The sequence below is a fragment of the Marmota monax genome, unplaced genomic scaffold (genome assembly GCF_021218885.2).
Source record: "Marmota monax isolate L192 unplaced genomic scaffold, Marmota_monax_Labrador192_F-V1.1 WCK01_AAM20220418_F8-fsc00037, whole genome shotgun sequence".
Classification (NCBI taxonomy): Eukaryota; Metazoa; Chordata; class Mammalia; order Rodentia; family Sciuridae; genus Marmota; species Marmota monax.
The window spans coordinates 9,578,563-9,604,636 of NW_026693245.1; the positions used below are offsets into that span (position 1 = coordinate 9,578,563).

At 41.2% G+C, this 26,074-nt stretch overlaps 1 long non-coding RNA gene across 2 annotated transcripts in view; it reads left to right on the forward strand.

The window, feature by feature from the left end:
• LOC124100654 (uncharacterized) overlaps positions 1–26,074 on the forward strand; it is a 31,674-nt gene that overhangs the window by 2,380 nt on the left and 3,220 nt on the right. Inside the window, exons 2-4 of one of the 2 annotated variants that reach the window (XR_006854373.2) lie at positions 2,481–2,623; positions 3,194–3,428; positions 14,081–14,205. This is a non-coding gene — a long non-coding RNA (uncharacterized LOC124100654). Of the gene's footprint in view, positions 1–2,480; positions 2,624–3,193; positions 3,429–3,902; positions 4,157–14,080; positions 14,206–26,074 lie in introns of those variants that run through there. The other variant, XR_009227970.1, reaches the window with a different exon arrangement.

A 26,074-nucleotide genomic window follows, 5' to 3' on the forward strand; every position in this document is an offset into this window, starting at 1 on the left:
AAACTTGCTCTGAATGGTTTTCTCAAGTGGCACCAACTAAACCAAGATTGGGGAAATCTCAGAATAAAAGGGGGAAACCAAGAACAGACCAATCATTATTCATTCAGGAGGAACTCTTCTGGAAGTTGGAGCCCAGACAATGTATAAATTACTTTCAAACCTCTGAAAACATAGTTTGCATTAATGTTAACTGGGGGAAAAAAGATGAAACCACATGTAGCTCTGACATTTTTCACTGAAAGTTGCTAAAAAAAAATAACTTGATGATTAGAGTTGAGCTGACCCATAGTGTTCAATACTGGTCTAAAGAAAAAGCATATGTAACTGTCCTAGAAATTTGAGATAAAATTAATGTAAAACAATGAACTCTTGAGCATTCAGACACATGGCAAGAAAGTGCGTGTGGTCTGTGTGAGGACCATAAGGTGAAGAGAAAAGTTGGGGATGGGTAGGAGATTCTTAAGGAGGTGGGTTTCTCAGTTCTTTAAGAGCATTGGTAGAGAGTACAAGTGGCTACAGGGGACAGCCCAGGGGTGATCTGCCCAGTGTTCTGTCTCTTCTGCTTCTTTTCAGTGACCCTCTGGAAGCATTCAGGGTCCTGAGGCTGCTCAGATTTCCCATGCTGTGCTTCCAGGAGACCTGGGCTGGGAGTGGAGGTGAGGTGAGAGGTAGGAGGTTAAGAGCTGGATCTGCGTTTTCCTGGATGTGTGATTTTCACCAAATTTCTTAATTCGCTAAGAAGACTTTGAATGCAAGCAACAACAACAAAAAAAAACCCGGCCTCAAAGACTGAAACAAGAAGAATCAGGCTGGGATTGTGGCTCAGTAGCAGAGTGCTTGCCTCTGAGGCACTGGGTTCGAACCTCAGCACCACGTAAAGATAAATAAAATAAAGATATTGTGTCCATGTATAACTAAAAATATATTTTAAAAAGAAGAATCGCTGTTCTCTCATTTATTGTGAAATCTAAGGTAGAACTTCTTAGGGTTGCTAACTTAAGAGTTTTAGAACATCAAGAAGACTCCAGGTTCTTTCCGTCTTTCTATTCTGCCGTCTTTAATACGTAAGTATCATTGTTAGCCTTTTGATTCCCTGAGTCACATCCAGATGCAGTGTATAAATGGAAGATAAGGAAAAATTTGTTGCCATGTGTCTCTTTTTTATTAGTAAATAATCCTTCTCCAAAGGCCCCTCAGCAGACTTCCTGAATGAATAACTGAACATAACTAGGTCACTTGCTCTTGCCCAAGACAATCTCCAGCAAGAAGAATGGGGTTCCTGGGATGAGCCTCCTTAATCTGTAGGCATACAGAGCCACTTGGGGAGGGATGGCAGGCACCTGAATAAAACCTAGGCTTGGCCAATGAGGAATGAAGGAGGTATTAGGTACAAGCACTGGTGTCTGATGCACTTATGTTTGCTGAGCCTTAGTTTCTTACCTGCAACATGAGGTAATAATAATGCCTATCCCACATGGTTGCTAAAAAGATTAAACACAATGATATGTGGAAGGCATCTAGCACATGTGATGTTAGCTCTTGCCGCAGTTGTCATTATTGGAATACTGATAAAAGAAAATACCTCAAAAATTGTTACTAAAATCACTGAAAGCCTCATACATATATGTGAATGGATATCAAATCCCAACAATACAGTCACATGGGTAGAACAACCTTTCTTCTCAATTGATAGTATTCCATAGGTTAGCATTTATCTTTTTATCTTTGATCTTGGATGAGTGGAATTTTGACTGGTTCTATCTTGTATAAATTTGAGAAAAGAGGTTTGGACAAGTTTTATTTTGTTTTTCCCCCTAAAATAGTTCTGTACCACACACATATTTGCTAAGCAAGTTTGAGAATGCTCAATATGGAGAAAGACTGGATTATTTAAATAAAACTACTTATAGTAATTTATTTTTGACTCTATGCCATATACTACAATAAGAGCTTTACATATATGTTTTTTCTAATCCTAACAACAAAATTGTATGCATCCATTCTTCTTGTTCATTCATTGAACATATATTAAATTTCCAGAAATTTCATTTTACAGAAGAGACTGGGTTTTAGAGAGGTTGAGTAACATGCCAAGTGACACAGCTGCTAAAGTGGCCAAGTTGTGATTCATGCTTAGGTTTGTTTGGCTCTGCTGCAGGAAAATCCTTTGAAACTTCTTTCTCTGAAAGATTCTTCAGTATTCGATTTCACCAGACGTTGCCCATTAAAAATGAGGGTGGCAGAAGCAGCTGCAGGGGCTTCAGCACACACTCTAAGCTCTGGAGGCGGGAACAGTCTCTTAAGGTCCACTCTGGTCATCGCACTTCTCAGGAAACTGAGGTTGGTTCTACTTGTCTCCAGCAGGTGGCAGGCTTGTATCAGCAGCATTGCCTCCTACTTTTAAAGAAACGCAACTGGGGAGAATGAATTATTGGCAAACTGCAGAAATCATCACTTACCATTTTTTCTCCAATCTACAGCACCTGTAGCTGGTCCGGCTGCCCGCATCCAAGAAGTGACAGATGGATAACTTCATCTAAACAAACTTTTTAGTTTTGAAAAGTGCTCGTAGATCTTTTATACACATTCATCCCAATTTCAAACATGGAGTCATTTAGAAAAGGTATTATTGACCTCTATAGTTATTGCCTCTATTTGTCTATGTAAATGCCACAAAGTACATAAAGTAGTGTCTATGAGTTACTATTTTTGTGAACCTAATGCTTGGTGTTTGTGACTGCTCAGTTGGTTTTTGTAGAATGCAATGAAAACCTTGTAGGACGATGATCTGAGTTTGATTTATGACTTGGTCATTTTCTACTTGGGAAGTTTTTAGTAAGTCATTTTTGAGGACTGGGAGTGTAGCTCAGTGGTGGGCAAGTGTTTGGCATGTGATCCTTTGTTCAATCCAGCACCCCCAACACCCACAGTCATTTGTTCTCTGAACCTCAGTTATTTCCTCTCTAATGTGACGATTCCTGAGCTCACTTGTGAGAATGAAAGACATGAAAAGGACTATGTATAATATTTGTTAGAAATAGTAATAATTTTCAAGTGATTGGGCCAAAGTTGTAAAATGTGTTAGGGTTTTACACTTCTTAATAGGATTTATAATATAAAATTCTGGGGTGTTAGAATTTAGCCATCTAATTTAGATGACATCTCATCTCTGGTTTGTATTTCCTGCCCACAGCTCAAGTATGTACTTGTTACCCTACATGGAGAATCATTGGGGTGGCAAAGTAATCTGCTTATTCTCTGTCCTGGCTCCCATTTTACTTCATTGGACAACAACCTTTACAGAGGTTTTTCAGGGAGGCCTTTCCATAATCTGGCTTTGACCTGCTTTCTCACCTGGCCACCATTGTCTACCTACCCATGTCTGTGCACAGAGTCAGCAGCAGCAGCAGCAGCAGCAGCAGCAGCGGGTTTGTTCTTGGAACCTAGATGCCCTGTGCATTTTTACTTCTCAGCTTGTGTGTGCTCTCTTTCCCCTGAAAGTCTTCTCCTTCGTCTCTTTACCCCTGTGTTAGCCAGCTTTTCATCATTGTGACAGATACTTGACAAAACAACTTGGAGGAGGAAAGATTTATTTTAGTTCACAGTTTCAGAGATTTCTGCCCATGGTTGGCTGGCTCCATTTCTTTGGGCCTGAGATGAGGCAGAACACCATGGTAAAAGGGTGTGGCTGAGAAAAGATGATAAGTTAATGCCAGCTGGAATGCGGGGGGCACTGTGGATAAGAAATGCCATTCCAGAGCATGCTCCCAGTGCCCTTCTTCCTCTGTACCTATGGTGCCTACGTGCCCCGGTGCTTACAGTTTCCAGCCCCCTCTTCTGCCCCCAGCAGCCCATTCTGCTGTGAATAGATTAATCCACTGATGAGGTCAGAACCCTCATGAGCCAATCACTTCCCAAAAGCCTGGTCTAAATATTATTGCACAGGGAACCAAGCTTTCAACAATTGAGCCTTTGGGCTACACTTCATATCCGAACCATAACAACTCTGAACCACATCCTTCATCTTCTATGATGGCCTCCGCCAGCCTATGTTGAGTGCCCGCCTTTGACCTCCTTTGCTCTTAGGAGGCCGTACAGGTCACTGGATATTTAAGGGCATGGTCTTTGGTGTCAGACAGACTGAAATCAGATCCTGGTAAGTTATTTAAACTGTAAGTTTTCTTATCCCTAAGGTAAAAAATAATAATAGTCCCGTAAGCTGTTTTAGGGATTGAATGAAATAATATATATATATATATATATATATATATATATATATATAAAGGACTTACAACAGTAAATAGATTACTTGATACTTTTTTATTGATTTTTGTGGACTGTGCTTCATCTTTCTAGATATACAGTCAACTTAATATATTCAGGGACTGAATACACACACACACACACACACACACACATATAAAACTGGGATTGAACCCAGGGCCTCATGCTTGTTAGGTAAGGGCTATACCACTCAGCTACATCCCTGGTTCTCAGGGGTCATAGTTTATGTTTCTTTGATTCTTTCTTTTGCCCTGTACACTCCCTGAACATGATAAGTATACCATAAATACTTTTATTGCTTGATCATTATTAACTATTATTAAGAGATAAAACTGATCCTTGAGATAATCTTTAGCAAAGCTGCCTAGACACTGATTGAGGATGATATTGGTACGTGCTGAGAAACTACAGAGTTTTCTAACTACTAGACGGTGGGTGCTACATTCAAAATTCAAAGTGATCTGTATCATGCTAATATATATCTTATTATGACAAAGCACTTATTTTCTATAATTTGGACATTATCTAAAGGATCAGGAATAAACAAAAAGAAAAACATGATAAGTTTTAAAATCATATTGATGATGAATAGGACCTTTGTACATTTTACCAGCCAAGAGGATATAAAGAGCTTGAGTTGGCCCTGGTCTCCCACACATCTCTTCTCCCTCTACCTAGCTGTGGCATTTTGTGATGGCAATGGTATAGAATGGCCCAGGGCCAGAATTCTGCTGCTTTTCTCCTTTGGTTTTCCTGATTCTCAAAAAGCACTACACTGCTTTCTCTCTCCCTGCCAGAGGTGGAAGGGGTTGCATAGCTCTTCCCAGCCCCAAATAAAGATGATTGTACCTGTGGTCACAGGAGACAGAGATCTGTTTCTCAAGCCTTTTGTGTGTGGGCTTGGAACCCGAGGTTTAAATGTCACTTCTCTGGAGAGCCAGGACATTCTTCATCCCAGCAAAGTAGCCCAGCCCCTCACTTTGTCTGAGTGGTATCCTGGGGTCCCCCTGCTGCCCATGAGAATCAAGAGCAGAAAGCAGTTCTTGAGACCCAGGGACGGACCCTGTATTTGAAAGTGATACATAAAGAGGCAAGAGGATTCCTGTGAAGGGATTCTCGTAAAGGGAAGCCACACTAAGGCTATGATATAAAATGGTGAGAGCAGATCAAGCCAGCAGTGGTGAAACACATCTTCCTCCATAAAAATAATTAACAGTTGGACTCAGATCTCAATCCAAAATCTGAATTAATTTAATATAAGGAATTGAAAAAAACTTCTCTTTGGGGGAGTCTCTAAAACATACAACTTTTGTTTTCAGAGCAAGGTTGGAAATTAGTGGTGATTGCTGTACAGGCTAGAGTAACCCACTGGAAAGCGTGCCCCTCACCCCAAATGCTGCTTCCCCCCAGCTTGCTTTAGGCTAGATTAATTCATGATTCAGATCACCCAGGTACCACAGAGACAGATGCCATAGAAATGCCAAAATAAACTGGCATAGCGGTACACACTTGTAATACCAGTTACTCAGGAGGCTGAGGTGGGAGGCTTCCAAGTTCAAAGTCATCCTGGGTAACTTAGTGAGACTCTGTCTCAAAATAAAACAAAAAGGGTCCAGGTGTAGCTCAGGGGCAGAGCATTTGCCTAGAGTGCATGAGGTCCTGGGTTTGATTCCCAGCACTGAGAAAGTGAGTGGGGAGAGAACTACTAAAATAAATGGATGGAATTGGATGCTGAAGCATGTTCAATAGAGAATCCGGATTATAGACAGTGCTCTGTGGCCCGCTGAGGTTGCATTAACTACCCTGGTTACCTGTGGAGAGATTGAGGGACTGGCCCATGCCATTTTATTGCTGTAGTTGATGCTTTTGCTCTACAGAAGGAACCATGAGAGAGAGGGTGTGCTTCAGGTAACTATCTGGATTAGGTATAAATGAAGAAGTAGGGCCTGGTGTTGTTTGTCACAAAACAGCTCAGAAAAAAAAGAGAAATGAAAACCAGCCACACATGCAACAACCTCAAACATCTGGGCTCATTTTCTGATCCAATAAAAACTAAAAATGAACTCCATACACTATATAAGGACAGTAGGAATATCCACTATCCCAGAGGAGAAAGAAAGAGTGAAACAAACTAAAGAAAATGAATGAAAAATGGATGGCACTGGGTAGAACATTCTGACATCACATCAAAAGAGGAAATGGTCAGGGTTGTAGGGAAAGGGCAGCATGCTGAAGGGGATTGGCCATGCAGAGATGCAGTGCATGCCACAGCCAGTGGGGGGCAGAGGAGCTCCATGTCCAGGAGAATCAGGCCAAGCCTACTGCTCAGCACATTTAGCCCCAAACCTACAATTCTACAATCCTGCTAACAGGAAACCACCTGGAACTCAACTCCTCTCCTCTGCTCCCCACCCCCCCTTTCTCTACAGGCCAAGCAAAATGGTAAAAACAAAGGAGATAGCTGATCTCATGTGCTTTACCACAAAGACCGGTTTTGACTTCAAAGCAGGGTGCTTGTTTCATGTTTTCTTTTGCTTATTATCTTCTCATCCCACTTGTTTCCAGCAAGAACCCCTGTGTGGATCAGGAATACAGGACACTCATCTCCCCCAGTAAAGCACGTGCACACCCAAAATCAAGGACTCTAGCTGATTTCTAGGATTCTTATTTACTAGTGTTCAGAACTTTATTTATTTATTTTTTTAAGCCAATGGCAGTTTGAAAATAGAGCTTAAGAGGATGGGTGGGCCTAATTGGTTTATTGGTTTACACAGGCATCCAGGCTGGAGGTGACTCATGAAAGTCAATTATAAACATCTCTTCCTGCCACCTAGTTAAGTTATGTCATGTTGGTAGTTTGGCAGGAGCCATGGTGGGAGTATTATTGTCACAAAAATGGGCAAAGACTGCAAATCAGGGCTTTCCCCCTGTATTAGTTCGCTTTCCATTTCTGTAACAAAATACCTGAGATAATCAAATTAAAAAGAGACAAGTTTATTTTGGCTCCTGGTGTTGGAGGTTTTAGTCCATGGTTAGTTAGTCCCATTGATTTGGAGCCTGTGGTAAGGCAACCCATCATGGTGGTAACATGTGATAAGGTAAACTGTCACTTTATAGCCAGTATGTGAAAGAAGAAGAACCTGACCAGGGTCCTACTATCCCCTTTCAGGGTATGATCTCAAAGACAGGATCCCACCTTCTAAAGTTTCTACTTCCTCCTGATACCACTAATCTGGGGACTAAGACTTTAACACATGGGCCTGGGGGACATTGCAGATCCAAACTATAGCATTCCATAGAAAGTTGGCTTTAAACACCTGTCAGCGTAGTCATGATCCCATGCTCTAACACCATTCATGCTCAGGCCGGAGTACATCTCAGAAAGAGAGAAGGGAGCCATATCTGACAGCCAAAGGACTTGCCTGTATGAACCTTTCCAGAAACTATCATCAACAATTGTATAAGGATGTCTTTCCTATCAGAGAGAAGCAAGGAATTAAATAAAAATTTCCTACATAATTTTTAACTATTAAATTGCTATGCTAAGTGGTCCATGAAGCCACACGCCCTCTTTTACAACCTAATTTTAGGCCTTGGGGAAAATGTGAGCCTCCTTAGAAAGATCAGTTTCGTGGTTTCTACAAAGCAAAAACCCAGAAGAAAACAGTGGCCATCTTTCTCTTTGATGATGATGAGGAACTGCTGAACATGTCATATAATTGTACTGCTTATGAATTTAAACTCACAAGTTAGCTCTTAGAAAAAGTACTCTTTTGTAGTCATGGACTAACTTTCACCCTAGTCAGTCCCTCAGAATTGCTGGAAGACACTCATTTAGACCCTACTGGACTGTGTTGGTAGCATTTTCTGCAAAGGAAAAGTATTTAGGCTCTTAGGTAACAATCTATATTTTAGATATTTTGAAGTAGAAAATTGGCCTGCCTGGCAGAGTCCTGCCTACACAAGGAAGATGGCCAAAAAGGTGTAGGTATAACTCTTTGGGCTTTAGAGACAAATTAGAAGTAATGGATGGGAGGATTGGGGACATAATTCAGTGTCATGAGGTGATGTGAGCCAGGTTCCTCACTGTACAAGAAGAAAATAAAACAATATAGAAAAGGAGAAACCTAGAGTGACCCCTTGATGTGGGATTAGAACTAGTTTTGGTGTAAACTTAGAGTTTTTAATATGTAGAATTAGAGACAGAAATAAAATATTGACATGTGTGTGCATACATTGTGTCTTTATATGTGCACATGCGTATACACATGCACATATAGACAAATACATACAATTCCTAGCTCTGTCCCCAAGAGAGCTAGGAAATAGTGAAATAACAAAGGACCAGGTATGATGCACATATTTTTGTTTTTAAATACCATTCCCTGCTGAAGAGAAACAGGAATTCTTGGAGAAAGGCTGATTCTTCAGCTGCAACAGGAAAAATGTAAGACAAGTTTTGAACATCTTGTGGTTCCAGAAGGTAAGCAAGTAATCAAAAAATTATAGGGACTTGTCAAAGGGCACAGAAAGTAGCTCAAAGGGATGCCAGCTGGTACCTGAATAACAGGTAATTCATCATCATATCAGATTATAGACCATTGATTAAAATAGATATCCATTAGTTTATCCTGCTATAATAAGTAAATTAACACATAAGTGGGAAGAAAAGGTTTTTTCCTGTAGATGAATTCCAGCTAATTAATGTTGAAGGGATTATGGATTTAGAAAATTATTCAAGACCCATAGTAATTATCTTAGGCAAAAATGTATCAATAAATTCTAAACATAGTGCAAGAAACTGATGTAAATTATGGGATTCTTATATGGTCTTAGAGAATCCCCTGAGAAAACACTTACTGATTTTTAAGAAATCAGCGGTAATTGGGAGGTATGGAGTTTCATGTTGGTGTGATGGAAATGCATTGGGATTAGATCGTGGCGATGGCTGCACAGCATTACTGATACACTCATAACCACTGTATTGTTTATTTTAAAATGGCCAGTTTGGGGCTGGGGTTGTGGCTCAGTGGTAGAGCACTCGCTTAGCATGTGCAAGGCCCTGGGTTCGATCCTCAGCACCACATAAAAAAAAACACAAAACAAGTAAAATAAAGATATTAAAAAAATAAAATGGCCAGTTTTATGATAAGTGAACTTATCTTTGGAAAAAATAAAAATCAATTTAACAAAAAGAAGTTGTTGGCGACTCAAGGGCTGGCGAAGCAAAAGCCAACAGATGGAGTCAGCTGAACAAGGTCTCTTGGAGGAGCTCTGTGCACTGAGCTGAGCCCTCTGAAGGTGGCGCCACCTGGCTGTTGCTGGTACCTCTGAGGGGTGGGATGAGGCTGGATCCGGGGCTGGTGAAAGCTGGAGTCAACGTGCTGCTGGAGCAGTGCTGCTCTGGGAGACACAGGAAATGGAGAGAACTGGAAGGAGGGTGCTCTTCCCACCCTCCCATCACGCTCTACTTCTCGCTCCTACTTCTGTAGGCAGTATTCATGGGGAGCCTGGGAATGCCCTGGGGAGGCTTGGCATATCAAAGGCAGGGGGTAGGAAGGTGGATTTGGAGCCAGAGAGTAGATAAATAACTGACTCACAGGAAAGCAGGGATAATAAAACAGCTCATATTTGGGAAGGGGTTGATTCTTCTCTCATATAATTTTGTTTTTCTCAAGAGTGCTTTGTTGTCTCTTAAAACGTTGCTTACTTTTGAAGAACTTTTATGAATACTTTTACAAATCAGAAACAAAAATTTTACCATCCCTTTCTGTGTGCTCATTCTACTTTTGAAAAATATCCTCATTCCTTCTACTGCTCCCACCTACTCAGTCTTTAATAGAATGGGGGGATTTCTGCAGCCTAACACATATGCTTCCCACCTTGGTGGCTTTGCTCCGACCACTACATCTCAACTGGAGGTTGTTCTTCCCTCCTCTCTAGCTGAGTTCAATTCTTCTTCCATTATGAAGCCCTTCTGCCATATCAATCCATAAGAACCTTTCCTCTCCTGCTTCCTGATTCCTGAGCCATACTTGAACACTTATTTATTGCCTCAAGTTATCAGTTTAATTTTCATACATGTATATCTCACCTCCACATATTATATCTGTTTCTTCACATGCCTGAGACTGTGTGAGGGCTCCACTCTTCTCCTCAATTTCTGTGAGATCAATTTTTTTTAGATTCTGCATTTGAGTGAGATCATGTGGTACTCATCTTTCTATGTCTGGCTTATTTCATTTAGCATAACAATCTCCAATGCTATCCATGTTGTTACAGATAACAGGATCTCATCGTTTTTATGGTTGAATATTATTCCATCATGCATATGGGCTACATTTTCTTTATTCAGTTATTTGTTGGTGAACTCTTAGGTTGTTTCCCACCTAGGTGGCTACTGTGAACACTGCTATAGTGAACATAGGGTGCAGATGTCTCTTTGACATATGGATTTCATTTCCTTTGACTATATACCCAAGTGGGATTGCCAGATCATATGGTAGCTCTATTTTTAATTTTTAAAGGGGCCTCTGTTTTTTTTCCATAAAGGCTATACTAATTTATATTCCCACCAGCAGTGTGCAAGGGTTCTCCTTCTTCACATCATTTTCAGAACATGTTACCTTTGTCAGTTTGATCACTGCCATTTTCCCTGGATGACGTGATATCTCATTGTGGATTTGGATTTGCATTTCCCTGGTGATTACTGGTGTTGAACATTTTTTTCCAACACCTGTTTGTCATTGTATGTCTCCTTTTGATAAATGCCTATGAAGGTCTAGTGCCCATTTTTAAAAAATTGGGTTATTTTTGTGCTGTTGAGTTTTTTCAGTTCCTATATATTCTGGATATTAACCCCTTGTCAGAAATATAGTTTATCAATGTTTTCTCCCCTGTCCTTTTTTGAAGTCTCTGATGCCATTGACCATGGCATGTTAGTTAGGTGCTATCCCAGCACCTTCATGTTCCTTACCTGGGAGCTCTCTCTTCATTATCATTTCCATCTCTTATTTTGATTTGTATAATTGTTTTCTCTCTGGGACCCTCAAACTGGAAGATTATCAACCTGTATATTTTTAAGAAAGCAAGCAGCTACAACATACAGTGTCTTTTGGGGCTCCACAAAAGACACCGGGGAATGATAGAGACTGAGGGCAACTGAAATGCCCGTACCCTATAAAAAAATCAAATTTTGTGAAAGAACACTGTGTGGGCCAAACAAAAGCCCTCACAGACCAAATGGCCAGTTTAAAACCTTTCAAGTCTAGATTTAAAGACGAGAAAATGTGTTCATTTCTATACTTACAGCAGAAGTTGTCATTGATTTCTCTTTCCAAGGCTCTGACTTTGGATGGCAATAACAAAATTTTTCTAGAATCAAGTAAGTTTGACATTTTCAGCACTTGGTGTAAAGGAACAGCTTAAGGAACAGCCTTAAGTTTTCCCCATGATTTCCTTCGTTTTTCCTAAGAACATATGTTATCATCTTGTGAAAATAGCACCCCACAGAACATTTGTAGAGAGATATTATTCCATGGAAAATGTAGCAGAATTTATCAACAAAGATGATGACTGGTGAAAATATGCACACACATACACGCAGGCACCATCCAAAATCTTAAGTTGTCGAGGACCAAATGTTGCGACAACTTCTGTCATCTTGCTAAGATTGCCTGCCTTTACCTCCATATGTTTCCTCTATCACCATTGCGCGTAGCTTCTCTGTTTAATCTCACCACTCCCTGTCTCCAGTCTAAATTTTTAAAAGTAATCATCAAGTTCTGTATCCCGTGGTAGGGTGTAAAAAACAACCCCCAAGCTTCCTTTTCTCCATAGTTCTTTGGTAATGAACTTTTGTCATTTGTATTGATTTTTTCCCCTTCCTTTCTGAAATCCTTTCTGAATTTGAAATATTGCTCATTTTTTTGGAAAGATTTCTTCCATACTTAAGTTTAAGATTCATTCATTACTTATGCAACAAATTATTACTGAGCGCCTAACATGAGCTGAGTATGATCAATGCACTGGGGATACAGCTAGGAACGGAAGAGATGAGGATCCTGCTCCCGTGGGAGGAACACTTTAGTGATGAGGAGAGAAGGCCATTGAGCAGAAAAGTAGTAAAACATGCAGGTGTCAGCTCTTGATGCCTGTCAAGGAGAAACATGAAACAGGGAAATAGGTCAGGAATTGTGTGTGGGACAGAACAGCTGTGATGGCTAGTTTTCTGTGTCATCTTGGCCAGGCTAGTGATTTAATCACACAGTACCTAGGTGTTGTAGTAAAGGTATTTTGTAGATGTGATGAACATCTATAATTAGGCTTTAAGTAAAGCAGGCGACCCCTCATCTAGTCAGCTAAAGGCTTTAAGAGCAAAGACAGAAGTTTCACAAAGAAGAAATTCTGCCCTAAGACTGAAGCAACTCTCATCTGATTCAATGTTTGAGGCTGCCCTACAGATTTCAGACTTGCCAGCTTCCACAGTCCCATGAACAGATTCCTCCCAAACCAATCATATTATATATATGTATATGCAAATATATGTGCGGGTGCGCACACACACACACACACACACATACACCCTGTTTGTTCTGTTTCTCTGGAGAGCCCTGAGTGACTCAGTGACAATTTTGGATTCAGAGACTTTTGGACATTCAGCTTGTTAATTTCAACTGTGCTCAAATGTCACATTCTCTTCGAGGCCTGTTCTGATCCTACCCTATCAAAAATGAAAATTCATCATCTCCCATTCCATATCCCTGATCCCCTGACCCCACTCTGGTTTTCCCATAGCAATGTCACTTTTCACATACTGTGTTACTATTTATTTGATTTTAGTTTTTATCTCCCTCCTCTACAAAATAAACTTCATGATGGCAGGTGTCACAGGACAAGTTCCTGGGAACAAAACTCTGAACTAAGATTTGTGTGCAGAAACCTTATGGTGTCTGTGGGGGAGGGGGATGTTCTCAGGGACAGCAGCCACTAGAGAGTGAGGACAGTATGCTGGGCAAGAAAGGAGTGGACCTGTGATGTGGATGCAATGGGGAGTCTCAGCTTATTCCCAGGAGAGCTTGGAAGCTAAGTCACTGCTTCAAGGATGTCCTGGGGTTAGTGAGACACAGGGAGCTGGGCCTTGTATTCTGGTCCTTGGATGCAGTCTGTCTATAGGAAGCGCATTTCCTTGGGGACAAGCTCCTTTTGGTGTAGACAAGTCCCAGGGAAGACACTCAGCAATGAGTCATCAGCCAGAGACACTCCTGCCAGCTGGGGAAGAGCAGCTTGGTCCTGCACCGGGCAATAGTTATCTTTATTTGATGACTGCGGTGTATGGCCAGTTCCCAGAGCAAGGCCAGGAAGGTTGAATGGATGGGTGTAAAAATGAACAAATGAATAAATGAATGAATGAATTCTCTTTACACAGGTCAGCATGCACAAAGAGGATGTGGCCACTGTTCTCAGTGGATGTCAGGGAGACAAAAGTGTAGAAATAGAAAACAGACCAATGTGATCGCAAAAGCAAGTCTTTAAGGTTTAAAGACAAAAGGGGATACTTGGGAGAATGGGCTGTTCCAGGGAGTGGCAAGATTGGATACAGCCCTGAATAAATGGATATTTCTGCAAGTTTCCAAGTCTTACACATAGATCTTGGGCCATTGTAAAGCCAAGGAGCACTATTACAGGCCTGATGGGGGCCCAGGGTTAAAGAAAGCATCCTCCTAAACAAGGAACAACTGGCTTTCGTGACAGAACTTTTAACAAGCCTTTTCTCATATTTGTTGACTCAACGCAGGCCAGAGAATTCTTTGAGAGGCAACATGGCTATAAATCAGCAAGTCCTGTGAACGTGCATTCCAGGGTCTTGGAGGAAAAGCCTGCACACAAAAGCACCTCTTCTGAGTCTTCAGGAATGCTGTGGTGAGTGGCCTTGGAGGTCTCGGGGTTAGACTCTGGGGCTGGGAATGGAAAGCATCCAGAAGAGGGGCGTAGGGAAGCTGTAGCAAGAGCAGTGCAGTCTGTTTCTAGTAACAACGTTGGGCATTCAGCCCCCAGGACAGTGCCTAGCAGATACTAAGCACTCAATGAATATCTAGTGAATGACAACTGAATTGTTGTCAGGTCTAGTTTTATCATGCACTGACTGTCTGACCTTGAGAAAGTCTCTGTGCTTCTCTGAGCCTTGACCATGCTGTCGTCTGTGTAAAAATGTTGAGTTTAAACACAAAAATAGAAGCTTGGGAATGAATGACTGGCGAGACCCCGAATTAAAAAAAAAAAAAATTCAAAGCCATGTCTGAAGCAGTGAAGAGAGAAATGCAGAAAGCCTGCATGGCAGAGAGAGCTCTCTGGCTTCCTGCACCAGTTTGAGCTCTGGCTATACACCAGGCCTGCTAAGGGAGGTGAGCTATTCCTGCATGGCTGCTATGCCCCATGGAATTTGCAGGGGAGTAGCAGGATGCTGTGGTGCAGGGGAAATGCCTCTCCCACAGCTGCCTTGATACCAACAGTTCTCCCTCTGGGAAAGCCTGACACCTAATTGAGAAACCAGAGAAATGGAAGCTGCAGCTTGCATTCCACTTAGGGCAGAGCATCCAGACCTGGGGCAGGCAGAATGGCAGTCAGCTTCAGCCAATTGCCTGTTTAATTCCAGGGCTTGCTGTGGTGCAAAGAATAACGGGCTCCCACTCAGGGTAGGACAGTCAAGTTCTAGCTTGTCTTAACATCTGCAAGTTTGGCAAGGGACTGAGTTTCTCTGACTCTGTACAATGGGAGTGACCACATGGACATCACAGGTATGATCAAAGAAGAGATTTATATTCAACCAGTATGGTGTTTCCCTCTCTCCTGCTTTCCTTTCCTCCTTCACCCCTTCCCTTCCCTCCTGGGCCAGTCAGCCTAGCTAGTTGGAACAGATCACAAGCAAAGCCTACAGTCACATGAGCTTGCCCAGTAGGACCTGAGTCCTGGCAGATTGGTAAGTTGTGCACCCAGACCTTCTTGTCACAGAGCAAAGGTGGTTTGCCACTGACCAGTGTCTCTGTGGAGAGATACTATTTATTCAGCAAAAAAATGCCGAGCATTTTTAATCCCTGACTCATCTGGAAGAAGAATTTGGCAAAATGGGGAAGAGTTGGTTGGGGATTAATGGAAATAAAACAGAGAGGCAGGAATGTAATTATGAGGGTGAGATTCTGCTGGGAGTGCAGAGAAAGGGGAGGGGAGGTAGTTTTTTCCCTTGGAAGATCTGACATGAGGACCCCAATTTCCCCTGAAGAAGAGAGGAGCTAGGTGGACTGTGGGGTCTAGGTCTCTCTCTTGGAGTTTCACCATATGCTGAAGGAGGGGTTCCAGATTCCTCGGCTGTGAGTCCCTGCAGAGCACTGACATCAGGGACAGGGGCCTGATGTAGGAAGCATTTCTTTCTTTCTTTCTTTCTTTCTTTCTTTCTTTCTTTCTTTCTTTCTTTCCTTTCTTTCTCTATTTCTTTCTTTCTTTCCTCCCTCCCTTCTGTCTTCTTTCTTTTTTTTTTTTACTTAAATTTAAGTGCTTACATTCAAATCGGTTGAAATTGAGACCCACATGATGGCCAGGCCCAAGAGCGGGACTCCCCATTTCTCCAGGTGTTGCCTTTTGGCCATCCGTCCATTAGCAGCTTCACCACAGCTCTTTCTTCTTGGCCTGAGACCTAGGATGGATGACAAGGGCTACCTGGTTCTTCCCTGCAGCATCAGCCCTCTGTGAGCTAAGCTGGCTCAGGGGACACTTGACTTTTCCTGGGAGTAGGAGATGGTGTCCTCTGTGGTCCATTTGCTCTCTGCTTAGACTTGTTGTCTCCTAGCTCTTCATCTTTCTTTTCCTTCCTTCCCCCATCACAGTGTCTTGCCATTGTTTCCTCTCCCCCTCTCCATAAAGCTGTTGTCCATCTCACCTCCCTGCCTCCTTCCCTTTCTGAGATCCTTGCCTCCTCCTCCAAGTCTTTTACTGTTTACCATGGGAATTTCCTCCCCTGCAGTGCCATGAGATGCTGTTAATACCAGCTCATACTCCAGTAGGCCCAGCAAGTGGCCCTGGGAAAGTGGACAAGGCTATAGTCCTGAAAACTGAATAGGTCTAGAGGGGCAAAAGGGGCACTAACTGCCCTACCTGTGTATCAAGGAATTTATATGCAATAGGTATTAAAACATCTTCTCAGATACTGCTTCCATTTTATGGAAGAGCAAATCAAAGCTCAAAGAAGTCAAGTGCCCAAGCTGAGGTGTCAGTTGGCAAACGGCGGCATACTGTACCCCAGGTCTGCCTGACCACAGCCCATGCTCATCTCTACACTCTGCTTCTCGCTGACCCTGCAGTCATCTTTGCATCCACCCCTGGCTAATAATTCCATATTCATTCTCAGGAAAATCTGATGTGTTGGGTTGAAATTTAATCATGGCTATTTATAAATTATAGTTGGAGAAGCAGAAATAAATGGGTCAAGATGATTTGTAGGATGACCATGAGAGACAAGCTCTGATAATGTGACCTGAGTTGAAAGATGCTAAGTCTGTGTGTGTGTGTGTGTGTGTGTGTGTGTGTGTGTTGTGCTTGGGGGGGGCTGGGGGAGGAGAGAGAGAGAAGGAGGGAGAGATATTGAGAGAGAAAGAGAAGGTCCTGAATACTGACTGGGACAAGGTGAGAAAGCAATTCAGAAAATTATTTCACTGAACAGAAAGACCCTGATCTGGGAGGAATCCTGTTGCTCAGGATCAGGAAAATATTAAACTATTCTCAGCTGGTGTTTTTTTTTTAATAAAGAAATACTGCATATAATCAATCACTTGTAAGACGTGTATAAATAAGTTGTCTTTAAACAGAAACATATAGAATAAGGTCATGTGCTGAATGGTTGATGACAATGTTATGATCGGAGAACTGCTGGAACCTGTCCCTGTCTTCCCCTAGAAGGAATGGTCTCCTATTTGTTAACTCAGTGTTTGCAGTGACTTTACAGGACAATGCTGCCTGAATAATGAGAACTGGCCACATGTTGGTATTCTGACTTCTTCACTGTTGCCTCTGCTGTTAGGCAGTACAGTTGGCAGGGACAGGAATTGAGTCTGCTCTCCTCATCTCCAGATGCCTGCAATTCTTGATACATATCAGGTACCAATAAATGATTTAAAGTTAGGAAAAGAATCAGACATCAACCACAGGACTCAGAGGAGTTTTGAGTAGGAGCAAGTCATCATCAATGTGGATAAAGCAGAGGGGGTTGGTAAGATAAGACGGGTGAAGTGTATGTCAGGTTGGCAGATGGAGATAATTCATGGCCCAAAGAAGGAAGGCAGAAGCCATATTGCTGTGAGTGGAGGCAAGGGCCATGGGAAGAAGGAGTGATGAGTGCAGGCTATGTTTTTGATGGTCTGGGTAAGAAGGAGAGGAAAGGGATTTGACAGAAAATGAGGAGCATTTGGCCAAGGGGTGGGTGTTTCAGGCCTAGAGAAGCTAGAGAAGTTCTCTGATAATCACCAGCCTTTGGAAACAGCCTAGAGGGAGGGAGAGGCTAAGAGTGTAGCAGAGAGAAGTGGAAAGAAGTGTGGTTTAGCGCAAAGGTTCATTCCAAACAAGAGCAAGGAGACTTCAGCCTTACAGACTAGGGAAAAGGGGGAAAAAAAAAAAAGATCAGTGAGGGTTGAATATGTTACTATTGAAGGGGGCAGGAAGTTGAAGCAGATCCTTCCTGACTAACTTGATTTTTCTTGGTGCATTAGGACGCCAGAAGCCATGCAAGAGAAGGAGCGAAAGGGCCTATGAGGACTGAGCCAGGGCTGGAAAAGAGTAAAGTTCATGCTAGACAAATCAAAGGACTGGTGGGCAGACTACACTGGACACCATGGTGTTGTGGTGGTCTTAGTGGCCAGGGTAAGAGCAGGCAAGGCAGGTAACAGTGTTGCTGATCAGTCTTGAGGTTTTGCTGGGCAGGTACTATGGAAGGACTGTGGGATAAAGAAATGGAGGAATCTGAGAGAAGGGAACTTGGGATCAACTGTGAAGTTCAGACAGGAGCAGGCCAATGATTAGGAAAGGACTGGGGATTGGGGACTTGTGGTCTCCATGAGGTAGAAGAGCAGACATGGTACGATAAGAATGTAGGACAGGGGAAGTCAGAGTTACATGGGAGGAAGCTCCGGGTGATGACAAAACCCAGAGGGTCACCGTGTACGTGGGTGGGTGGGAAATGTTATTCGATTCCTGGGGTTAAGGAAATTCAGGGATTGCAGGGCTGATTGACCAGTTGGTCTTGCATTGAATTAACTTGTCTGGAATTGATTTAGTGTGATAATTTTTGCACTGATTGTATATTGCATTGAAAAAATTTCTTACCTGCCTTAGGCAGGTAATAATGAAACAAAACACGTTTGTTTTAGTGCGGTTGTTAAGCAGTATTAATCACACATGTGTAAGACAACCATCTTTTCTTCTATACACCTTACAAATGTATTATTATTAATTATTAATAACTATTAATTTTCCTTAGTTATTTGAGGGAAACTTGAGAAGGTTTTGCACATATAGAAGTACTATGATATGAAGGAAAAAATTCTGGCTTCAGAGTTAATGTGTCTAGACTAGTAAGTGGCTCTCTCGTTGACTCGTCTTGGACTCCAGGTAAGTTTAGCACCCTGGGCTGCACTTTTAACTGCAAAATCAGGAATTTTGATATTTAAAATTACTTCTAATTCTGAAAACCAGAGCATGTTATTGCTCTTGATAAAGACCAGAAACAAAGTCTAATGCGTCACAGGCTTCAGGAGGACAACCTGAGGAGGGATGATTCAAGATGATTGACGGCTGATGTTTACGGGAGCTTGCACCCTGAACTCTGGTCTCCTCAATAAACTATAGGACTTCACCCTCTCAATTATTCCCTCCTCCCTGTGCTTAATCCTTGTGCTCAACATTGTGCTCAATAAACGATGTATTATCATCAAAGATTCCAGTTATCTGTTTGTCTGAGATTCAGGAATGTCAAAAATGTTAATTTATATGAAACATATAGTCATCACACAGACAAGAAAGCTTCCTTTTGCCTGTTCCGGAAGATTTTCTCCCTATCAAAGATTCCACTCCTCATCTTTCCATATGGGAAACTAAGGACTAGATAGATGAAGTGACAAGAGTGGGGACTAGAAACCAGCCTGACTTAAGCCCTGTGTGTCTTCCTAGATCTTTAAGGCATTTTCTACATAAGCTAAGGGAGACCGAACAGGAATGGTAGTAAAAATGTCTTTGGAGTAGTTTATTTTTAGGTTGTGAGTTGGGTGGGAGGAGAGGGACCACATCTCTAACTTCCTGCCAAGTCGTAATTACTTATGCTAATTGAGACTAAAAAACCTTGTTTAATAAAAAGTAACATAATCTCCAAATGTCATTTAAATAACTTCAACTTTCCCCTTGATTATCATTTAACAGTCCGTTATAAGTACTACATTCAATGTGGAAACAATGTGAAATGTGCTTAAATCATAGATTTCTAAGCAGGTTTCAAAACGGCACAAATAGTTCACCTTAAATGCACATCTTAAAGAGAATTTTGAAAAACAGACATGGAATAAGGATGTTGTGATATTTAAAAATAGACAAATGAAATTCCATGTTTTTTTTTTTTTATCAATATGTGATAAAGCTCCCATGTTCGGGAGGAATTTGGTTCCTTGTTCCTAATGCTGTTTTTCATATTTACTTATCTTGTTAACTTCATTAAATCCAACAGGAAATAATTTCAGCATCACAGCTAATTTGTTTTGACGTGTCTCAAGAGTGCTTTTTCTTTCTTTCTTTTAAATTGTGTCTGCTGCTTTCTATCAAACCATGCCCCAATTGAAGGGGCATCTGTTATTGGAATGTCTTTTCAAAAATAACAGTGGAGTCTGAATGGCTGGAAGGTTTACAGTAAAGTCTTCTATTTGGAGCCAACATTTGCGATGGGATGTTTGGGTTTATTTTACTTTATTTTTTAAGTCTTTCCAGACTTTTCAGAAAGTCCTCATGTGTGATCCTGTTTCTTCAGCTACACGTCATCAATTAAATCTGGCTCCCGGAGGGATTGAAGGGGACTCCCCACAAGAATTGTGACCTAGACAACATGTTTTGGCTGTGTCTGAAACCCACCGAGCAGGGTTGCAAGCTGAGTTCCATGCTTTTTAAAGGAAACACCTTCATCTATAATCAGTCGATTTCCAGTGGCCTCTGTTTTGAAAGGACATAAGTCATCTGGCCAAGGGTTAATTTTCTTTTGCTATCCATGACTAGTATAGGAGCCTCCAGCAGTGGAGATAAGTGTGGACAGACTCCATGTACCATTTTTAATAGCCTCACAACTACACAGTGTGTTGAAATGAAAGTGAGCCTTGGATCAAACTTTGGCAGACCTATGGTTAATATTTGTTCATAAGTGTGCAAAACAAATACAAAGATATTTTGAGGATAGAATGTGCTAACTTTCTGTCCCACTTTGAAGATTCAAGAACCACAGGACTGAGACCTGATGATGGTCATGCCTTACTGGGCACGCCAGATTCTTCAGGCAAGGGCTGTGGGGATTGCAATATTCCTAAATCACTACCTCTCCCTAGTGTCGACTCACAAACCCTCTGGGACAGATTTAGACAAACCATTTGACATGCTAAGTAACTACTTCTGAAGGTTATTGATTTCTCATTGGAGTTTCCAGTTGCTAATTAACTATCTCTGAGGAGTAGATTTATAATTAGGAGTTTTTGAATGTTAACTAACTGCTGCTAGATTCTAGATTGAAGTTACTTTGAATACATACTATGTCATATTGTTCATGGCCAAAGACAGCATCATTATTCTCCCAGTTAACATTTGAGAGTCATGCTTGTTATGGCCAAATGCCTTGCACATCAACAGTCTGACAGGTCTGAGTTATCATCTCTTATCTCCAGAGTCACTGGTTTAGTTTCATTCTTTATCAGGAACTTCTCCTGAATTACTGTAACAGACTCCTAACTGTTCATTTTAGCCTGCTCTTCCAATAATTCATTCCTTCTTGAGAGTTTCCTCAAAAGAAGTCTGAGCCTGTCAACTCCCTGTGAAAAATCTTCTGAGGGATCCCCATGGCCCAGGAATGATATCCAACCACCTTGGTTGATCATATGCCACTTACCCACGTGGCACCCTATGCGCCAGCATTTATAATGCTATTCACAACTTCCCAGGTATTCTGACGGGGCTTCTTTTTCAGGTCACTGGAAGATTACATTCTTTGCTGTTTTATTGTTATTTTTTTTAAATTTATTTTTTAGTTGTAGATGGACACAATACCTTTATTTAATTTTTATGTGGTGCTAAGGTTTGAACCCAGTGCCTCATGCATGCTAGGTGAGTGCACTACCTCTGAGCCACAACCCCAGCCCCTCTCTGCTGTTTTCAATACCTGGCACACATTGCTCCTGTGTGGAGGCCTCCTTTGTCTTGCCTGCTTTCTGTTCGGGCCTTTGTGCTCCTGCAGCCCTTTGTATACTCACTGATGGTAGCTATCACGTAGTATAAGTTGGGGTGATCAGATACAATTCAGGATGCCCAGTGACATTTGAATTTCAGATGAAAATGAATGGTTTTTCTTATATGTGGGTCTCATGCAATATCTGGAACTTATTCATACTAAACAATCACTTATCTCAATTTCATATAGAGCCGAGCATCCTGATTTTTATTTGCTAAACCTGGCAAGGCTTGCCATGCTATAATTCAGCTGATTACACATTCCTTACACTTCATTATGAAAGCCTTGAAGACACTGATATCCAAGCGAGTAACGAGACTCCAGGTCTAGCCTCAAGTTCCTATTAAGTAAATGTTCCTTGAATAGAAGAAAAAAGAAAAAAAAGATATATAAAGTAAATGAATGCTACTGCTTGTCTTTTCCCACCCACTTGGGAAAATTAAAATGTAAAAAACAAAGGGCTACTTGACAGGTACAGGGATAGCTCTCCCTATGCCTAACGATATTTTGGAAGTCAAAAATTTCCAAACTGAAGAAGAAGAGGATATTTTCTAGTGTAGAACCCCAAAGTATGTCTAACACACAGAAGTAGTGATAGTAGTGACAGTGAAATAATGTCCATGCTTGTGTTCTCCTATCAATACACCTCAGGTGCATCCTCATGAGGGCATCATATGGCCTCGAGAGGAAGGTGCCCATTACAAAGTGGCTGTACAATTTCACTTCCCAGTTTTGGGCCTTGTTAGCTCTGGTTCCAAATGCTATTCTACTTCCTTCCCGAAGACCCACAGGGAAGTTGATCAGACAAGAGAATTGTTCAAAAACCTACCTTCGAACCAGAAAATAATGCACAAAGTTGCCAGGTTCCTGTGTGGGATTTGGACTCAGTCCTGTTTCCTCTTGGGAAGCTTTCTTTGACCATAAGGAATTCTTAGACTTTCGCTTTTGTCTCAGTATTGTGGCCATAAAACTGCCTTCACCAAAAGTTTGTTTTAAGGGCTTATGACTCTGGGACATAAAGAAATGTTTGAAGAGGGAAAACAGAATAAAAGCATGCAAGGTTCTGTATGGGATGGAGTGTTTGGTACAGATACCCTCCCCCCTTTCCTTTAGCTGAGCACATGGTGGGAGACCATTCAAAAAGCCAACAATTTGGATAACAGCCCTTAAATTGACATTGTTTGGGTATGAATGGACCCAATTGGCTTTAAATGTTTTGTTCCCCACCTAATTCCTATTTTAGGCAGATTGGTTACTATAGAGACTAGAGCTGCCTACATTCTGGATGGTCAAGAGAGGACATGTTCACTCACGGTTAGAGCAGAGGTCTAAGGTCCAAGGTCCCCATCTGAGCCCAACCCAGATTCACTGTGAACCCGTCCATAATTCATCTCTATGCTGCAATTCTTCCGTTACCAGATAGGAGTAAAAATAACTGTGCTGGAATCCTTTGGGGAGTGATATTTGTTTTATTATTGGTGGTGAGTGAGAAGGAAGAGCTGGAGATGAGGGAGAGAGAATTTAAAAAATATATATTGAACTCGGAAGGCTTGTCGATGACTTGTTCAGCAATCAGCCAGCAGATAGGAAGTGACTGCTTGTCACTGCATCACCTCTGGGAAATAGTGGCTTGGAGTATTGTTTTTAAAGTGTGTGTGTGTGAGTGTGTGTGTGTGTGTGTGCATGTGTACCACGTCTTAAACTCCTAAAAGTAAGATATAAAGACTGTGATTTATAAATGAGTATGAGTGATTAATTTAAAAATTATTTATCTCTACCTTTCAGAAAGAATCATTTTATTCTCTGCAGCACCCTTCTGCATATATTTTTCATTTTTAAGCACCTTTTTATGATGGAGATTTTCAGACAAAAAGTAAGGATGCTCGTAGTATAAAGAAGACCCATAAATCAACTATGCAGCTTCAACCATTATCAACACTATCATTCTTGCTCCATATTCTTCACCTTTATTTTAATTTTTCTTTTCCTTTCTTGCTTATGTAATAGCAAATCCCAAAAGACATATTGTTTTACTTGTACATATTTCAGTAAGTCTCTAACTGACAAAAAGTTTTTTCTATAACCACAAGTACTATTATCACATCCACAATCCCTTATTATTATTTAATACCTAATATATGCTAAATTTTCAGATGGTCTTAAAAACATCCTTTTTATAGTTGGTTCATTCCAACCAGGATTCCAATATGGCTCACACATTACATTTGTTTGATATATCTGTTTAATATATTTTAATCTATAACAATTCCCATTTTTTCTTCCTCCCATTTTGTTTGGAAACATTTCAAATGTTTTTTTCAAACTTTTAAGAAAAGTTGCAAGACAAATTCAATGAACACCCACTTACATTCTTGTTTAACACATTTGCTTAACTCTGTGTAAATGTGGGGGAGGTGCTTATTATCATTATCATCATTATCATTTTTCATAATCATCTGAGAGTTTGCAAGTTTATTGCAGTCATCATGACATTATATCTTTAAATATTTCAATATTTCCCCTAAGAACAAGTCCTTCAACTACAAAGTCACATTATAAATATTACACAAGGAAATTCAACACTATTTAACAAGAGTATTACCTACTATTCATTCTATATTTGCATACTGTCAATTGCCTTAATAATGCCCTTTTTAACTTTTGAAAAAAAATTCAGGCACAAATGCAGAGTCAAATATTGCATTTAGTTCTCATATCTACTTAGTTTTTAATCTAGAGTATTTCCCTAAAGATAATTCTTTTTTCTTTCATGACATTTGAGATTTTTTTGAAGCATTGAGGCCAGTTCTTGGGCAGAATGAGCATCAGTTGTATTTACCTGGTTGTTTTTATTTTTAATTCTTAAAATAACTAATGAAACAAATATAAGGCTACACATTTTGTTATGATTTAGAGCAAAGTTGCCACATGTTAAGGTTTTTTTTCTTTTTTTCTTTTTCCTCCAATTTTGCAATCCTTGCTGGGTTTTGTTTGTTTGCTTTAGAGGGGTTTGTCCCTAGCCTGGCATTTCTGTCTTTATATTTTTATATCCCCATGTAGAATAAGCCTGAAGTTTATTTATGGTCTTGAAGATGCTTCTGAAGCACTTATTTTATTTATGGGTATGGTTATTGTTGAGATTCTCCATTATTGCTATTTAGAAAATAGCAGAACTTTTTGCAACCCTCAGTTGTGGTAAAGGAAGGAACTGGGCTTCTGGTGTTACTGTCTCTCTTTGACAATAGCCTTGCCTTTCCCACCTGGAACCCTGGAGCTTCCCATATTGCGGGGACAGAAGGCACATGGGTCCCGTGTGGCCTTGCAGCCAGCAGCACTGTTGTTTCTGCACGTGCTCTCTGGCGCCTAATGTACACCCACCTGGCCAAGGAAACTGGCTTGTGTTGGTCCCTGGTAGCTACATATGGTTGTGTGGATGAACCATGGAGAAGCTTATTTTGCATTTTCCAGTCAGATATCATGCAGCTACTTAGGAGACATTGAATTAATATGCCTTGAAAGGCCATGCATGGAGGTTGGCAGCAGGGCACACCCTGGCAAGGCCTCCCTCTCCGTGAGGGTCTTTGTGCCCATGCCAGGAGTCTCTTTCAATGCCATGGGCATAGATGTTATGGGACCTTCTCTCCTCACATCAAGGAGACTATTTGGGCCTGATAAAAGGAGTGCAGATGGTGCCTCAATCCCCTTTCCTGATGAGAATATGTTTGGTTCTGCCCCACAGAGCTGCACCTCACCTAACAGGCCATTTAGTGGGAGAATATGGAAAGAAAGATGATGGGGATAGGGGAAAAAATACTTCCTGCTGCTAACAAAAACAGTGTGAATGGGGTGGAGACACCAGAGACTCCCACCTTCTCATCTACTCTGTCTCAAGTATCATCACATTCTAGACTCTGACAAATAATTGTGTAGGCAGAGTGAGTTTGGCTCCCTAAAGGAAAGCTGGGAGTTTGTCATGGGACCTAAGTAGAACTATGTTTATGCTTTTCAGGGTTTTATAAGAGAGGTGGAAGAAAATCATAGGTGCAGGATTGTAGTGATCTGCTTCCCCATGTGACTTTGTATGAAGTAAGCCCTATTATAATGATGATCACAGCTCTCATACAATGATTACCCTATTTAATGATCCCAACAGAGTCTACCATAGAGATTACAGTTCCCGTTTAAAAGGTGAGAGTTCTAAAGCTCAGAGGGGTTAAGGTTCTGTTCAACAACCATTCTGATGGCCAGTGTTGGGATATGATTCAAACCTGGCTCTCT